Genomic DNA, 6000 nt, shown 5'->3' with positions numbered 1-6000 from the left:
GGGAGTAACTGTAAATAAATTACAGTACCTGAAGCAAGAAATGGCCAGAGCACAGAGAAGATTTGTAGTCATGGTGACAGAAAAGCAAGGGCCGCTTGGGGTGTTTTGCCTGCTGTCATGAGATGCCACTTTAAAACAATTTGTTGTGACTTCTGTGTCTTTACCAATTTTGATTTACGGTATAATAATATTACTATTCATGTGTTTATCACATTCCAAGATTTAGAGAAGACTTCACTCATTTAAGTTACAGACTCAGAATGGTGATTCTCATTCTAACCACAATCTGTATTCTAATTATTTGCAAATCAGGTATCCACCTTGTATTTCTAGTGACTGGTGATGAATAAAAGCTACCCCTGACATTCACTGCCTTTTTTCTTTAATCATGGAGTTGAGATTTTATGAGCTCTAGCACAGTACGCAAAGGTAACATACAGCAGAGACTGAAAGAAAATAGCTAAAAATTGAAAGTATGTTTAGAACTGCTGTGGAGCTTTTTAGACAAGCAATTGTGTATTCCTGAAATGAGCTAAAAGCAGCGGCTGGTGTGGGAAGAAAGTTCCAAATAGATGTAAGTTGAAAGACTGCGTGGAAGACCAGGAGACACGTGGTGATAATGATAGTCATCAAACGGGAACATGCGGTGGTGAAGCATTTTTAGAGTGGAAAGTCTTTCAGTTCGGATGCTGTTTTCACATTAGATTATACCGTGATGATACTGTAGTAGAGCATTATGGGCAGTTGGGGATTTTTCACAGTCTCCTACGCAGGGGTCTCGCCAAATTTTCCCCCGACAACTTTTTAGGGGCTGTAATACTGAACCTAATTCCATAAAACTTACGGATGCCATTTGGATGCCAAGTCCCAACGTGTGATTTTCTGTTTCTATTGCAAAGGTCAGGCAATAGTTACCCCCATCCTTCCCCCCTGCTTGTGGTTACACAAACTCATCTGTCAGATTCAGGCCAAGTTATTTCACTTATGCAAGTCACTCACCTCAGACAATGGTAAATACCTTCTCTCAATTTTCTGGTGTCCTTCTTTGCTGATAAAGGTATGTAAACAAGTGCAAAGCACACAGGATCTCAGCTCCCACAGTACACAGAGGTGTGACTGTAGTCTTTCCTCAGTATCTTTCTCTCTCCCCTGAGAAAATATGTGAGGTTTGTTGACTGGAGCTTCTTATGCTGCTTTGAGATGCCTTGCCAAGTTGTATGTTATCCCACTTCCTTCCTGCAGGCAATCCAAACAGGGGAGGCTTCCCTTGGAGCCCTGCCCCTCACAACTGCACCACACAACTGCTCAGCTCTCCGGCTCTTACAGCGCCAGAAATGCGGTGGCCGAGTGCTGGGCTCAGCAGGAGCCCTGAGAACGTGCCACCGCTGCGGGCAGACCTCGAGCAGGCGAGCGCTGCAGCCCCACTGTGCTCCGAGCTCAGGAGATGCTGTGGGCCAGCGGCTGCCGCCTCGCCCCACCACGCCGTGGGGCTGCTCGGCCCCGTCTCACAGATGTGGCAGGTGTGCCAACACACGGCCGGCTCAGCTGGCATCATCACCATGAAAAGGCAGTTTAGTTAGGAAAATGAGAGGCAGCAATAGGCTTATAGCACCACTGGAAAATTACTGCGTGTCAAAGAGAGGCTAAGCAGCGAGGATCTGAACTTCTGCAGACTGTCTAGGGCAAGATCTAAGTTTTACAGGTTTCCCCTAGAGCTTTATGTCCAGGTAATATCCTGGAACCGAGAAATTAGACATGCCCTCTGACTCTTCATGGTTTGCATCCTTTTTTAATTTTTTTTTTTTTTTTACTGACAGGCTGATCTAGTTGCCGATCGTGAGTCAGGAGATGAGGGTTCCAGCCCTGGCTTTGCCACTGAATTGCTGTGTTCCTTGTGAACATTCACGCAGCCTAGCCGTGTTTCTCCATTCAGCTTCTCTGTCCACCTTACCTGCAGAGATGTAACCTCTGCTCTGAAGAGCTGGTCCCTTATTATGTTTTTTTTTTAAGAGCAATTGCAGCCTTCCAGTGCGCCATCACATATAGCAAGATTAACTGGTACTTGCCCATGCTTCTCTGGAATGTTCTTATTTAGTAGCTGTTCCACACGTGTGGTTGCCTTGCGTTAGCATGGTCTTACTTCTGTTTCTTTTTTTAATTTATGGCCACTTCTGTCACCTACTTCCCCCACTCTTTGATACAAAAGCAGACTTTTTAAAATTCTTCCATGTTTTACATTGGCTCACCCTTTTTTCCTTGTGCATTACTGATGTCAGCCTGTGATCTCTCTAGTTCTCTTCCTCTGCACTGTGTGTCTTTTTCTTACCCGTGGCTGTACTTCCTTGCCCATCTGTACTGTTATTTTAATTGTCTTTGAATACAGATTAATAGTACTTCTGAACACATGCCAGTACCCATTTTTCTATCCCATCCCTTCCTTTACTCTGTTCCATGTCCAGTTTTCTCTCAGAATTTCATCAGTTGCAATTTGTTGCTGTTATTAAAGACATCCTTTCCTTGATAAACTCACTTCAAAATATGTGTCATTTATTGTAGAGGTCACAATATAAATTCCTTAGCAGCCAGCAGTTTTTAAATTGATAGATCAGTCTAATGCAAAATGCAAATTTGAGAGATACTTTAAAAAATATATAATTTTCTCCCGGGAAGAGCTACACAGGAGTTTAATACCAGACCTTCTAAATAGGTACAGTGAATTATCGGAGAAATGAACACAGCTTTCTTTTAGATTAATGCTAAATTATGATGCTGGGCTTTGAGGCATCAATTTAACATAATGATAGCTCACAGAAGGCGCTATTCATCCAGAGATTTCCTAGTCTTTCCAAGACATGGGAATCAGTCTTCTTTCCTTACAGAGAGGGAAGCTGAGGTGGAGAAGTGAAATGGTTTGCTGGCAGTCCCAAAGTGGGACAGGGAATGGAGAAAAGCTGATCTACTCTATCTTTGGCTCAGCAGACCTGGCCACCACCCCCTCCTCCAAATCAACATGAAAGGTTTTAGTGGAGTATCACCGTTCCGAAGCCTGGGATGCAGGCTTCTTATGGTTGCAAAGTGCCCTTGCACTGGCACGTGTGTGTAGGGGCAGTTTGTAGTCTCCGTAGGCTACACACATGGCTCATTCTTCCCCACGTGCTCTGGTGCTGCTTTCCCATCCTGTACTCCTCTAGGAGTACGCTAGTCCCAAACCTTCACCTCCGCACCAGTGGCTCTGGGAATTCCTGTGTATTTTCTTCTCCAGAGTACTGGAGAAAAAAAGCACCTCATTTGTTCCCTCAGGGCAGAGGTTCCTCACAGTTCCCTCAATTTTTTTCCTCCCCACACCGGCATTTTGGGAAGCTACCCTTGTCCTCACCAGTTCCAGAGTCCTCCATTCCCTGCGCCAAGCCAAGGGCTTTGAACGTTCCTCCCACACCTTCTCTTTCTGTCTGGAGGGTGAATCATTCAGGGTGTCTGCGGCAGGCAGGGCAGAGCTGTGGCGGGGGCATTGTTATGCTGGGAGATGCTAACAGCTACTGTGCCAGGCCCTTGATGAAAAGATAATTACACGCCAGACTGATGGTTGCTGGGTGCCCTCACCACATGCCAGGGCTTCATGTGTCCTCCATTACCCCCTTCTCATTTTCTCCAGGATGAGAAGGGCACTGCCTATGGATGCCTAAAAATTCTGGAATCAGTTGGCTGTGATGTTCAAAAGCCACTTACATTGCATCCGAACAAAGTGATGCCATCAAGCTGATGGCAGGGACTTGAAAATTTGGCCGATTCATTCCCAAACGGAGAGCACAACTGGCTGGCGCTTGTGAAATTCCACACAAAGTCCCAACATTCCTGCAGTCCTCTTGGGCACTGCCTGGGCTTCAGCTGCAGTCAATGATTGATACGAAGTGTGCGGCTGGGGGCAGAGTACATAGGAACATGGGTCCTTGTGAAATTCAGAGATTTGAACCTCCTGTGTGAGGGCTATAAAGGCAGCCTGAGCACCCAGGATGTCTCACCCAGTTAATGTGAGCCTGGGCTCATGTTTCCCCTGCAATGCAGAGGCAGTTTCCCAGTCAGATTTGTCCTATTTCACCTACTTTGTGCTGAAATCAGATGTATTTCTGAACTACCAGCTCTTATGTCTACTCCACCTTTGCCACCCCAAAAGCACGCTGTGGTAGATCTCGTGGACGTAGTCCTGACCAAAAGAAAGCATATCTAAACCATGGTTAGAATCTGGTTAGAATTTATTTTTTCACCCACTCAATTATTGAAGCAGCGAGCCTAACTTTGACTGTCACAAATGTAATTTTGCAACACGGTTAAACATATACATTATATTCACATATAGGCTGTGTTGTCTGTACTGTGCTGGAGGACTCAGAACTCCTGTTTCTGTTTTTGCATTGGTGATTTGGGAACAATGATTCCCCAGTATCATTCTGCAAAGAAAATAAATATATTAAAACAAGGACATTTCAGTCATGTTTACCTAAGTCTTTTTTCCGTGCACGTCATTCATTTTGTGTCACAGTGGTTTGTTCTAGACATGTTGTCCCAGTGAAGGATGTCACAGTCAGCAAATTCTTTGTGTCTGTATGCTCATGCAACTCGTATGTTCACATGTTCATAATCATTTCACGTGTGAGTGTGTTTTCCTGTTTTTGAAAAAAAGACTAGCAGAGAACTAGACATTGCTGATGATATTCTTGCTTTCCTTTCAAGTTTTCTGAATGGGTTCAAGCTTTTATTGGCTACCAGCACTGTGTAAAGAAAAAGTTCATCCACCCACATCACAATTATTTGGTTGCTAGGAGTATTTTTAGCAGCACAATTTGGTAATTTGTTCCAAATACAATAGTTTAGAAAGAGTCACACTGTGGCCTAGCTAATGGTGAAACAAGAGTACGGGGAGGGGGCAAGGCGACTCACAGCATTAGATGCGAGGGGATGCAGCTGCACAGAGCTTCCACTTCCCTCGCTGTCTCAGGTGGGTGGAAGGAGAAAGAACATGAGATGGTGGAGCTGTGGTCCCTCCCACCCCACCCCCTACACAGCGGGGCAGACAGCTGCCCAGGCGAGTCAGGAGGCGAGTGCTGTAATCACCATGGATCCAGCAGAGTCACTCACTGAAGCGGAGCCATGAATAAACACACTGACCCTTACTCATGGTAGATTATTATCTCATGGTCTAGTCTGTGAATGGATTTGCTCGTACAGACAAATTGTATTGTTCTTTTTATGTAGTGTATTTGCTTCTGGAGATACCTTACTGTGGAGAACATTGTTGGGAGGAAAAACTTGACTGATACACAGTAATCTCCAAAAACTTACAGAAATCAAACCATGTTTTCACAGAGCTGTATCATGCTACAACCCAACTGAATTCCATTTCCTTAGTATTTTTGAGGAACGTGATTTCTAATACTTTGGGTTCTAAAAGCAGAAATAGTCTCGGTCTGTGGTGTACCAGCTGAATACAGGTACTTTCTAGAGAGCGGATTCAACCCATGTCTCCGGTACCTGCTGCTCTGCCGTAGGGAATTCAAACCCAGCAACTCTGTGCAAACGTATGAAATTCAGAAAGCACAGCTGTCTGGAACCAGAAGGTGAAATAGTGCAGCTGAGTCTCATTCCCAGATGGATTGGAATGCAAAAGGAAAACAAACCGTTCTAAAGGAGAAAAATAAATGAAAATGTCTGCTTTACCTAGATTTAAGAATGTGGATGACAACCAAATCTTACGAAAGAGCATATTAGCACAGAGTAAGCAATTTTTATCTCGATGCTATTCCTTTAAACCAGCCTGAACTTTGTTGGGAAAAGGTCTCAAGCCATTGAGCAATCTCTGGTTTGGGCAATCATGTTGCTATGCTTCATCGGTTAAGCACAGCAGTAATTCAGAAAATGAAGTCGTGCTGCATCTGTCATATCATTTAAAATTTACTTCAGTTTTGCAGGTATTTGAAGATTGCAAAATGAACCACATTACCCTGC

Source organism: Chroicocephalus ridibundus, chromosome 1 (assembly GCF_963924245.1).
Source record: "Chroicocephalus ridibundus chromosome 1, bChrRid1.1, whole genome shotgun sequence".
Lineage (NCBI taxonomy): Eukaryota > Metazoa > Chordata > Aves > Charadriiformes > Laridae > Chroicocephalus > Chroicocephalus ridibundus.
The sequence above is the reverse complement of the archived record's forward strand: the minus strand, read 5'-3'. Positions refer to the sequence as shown.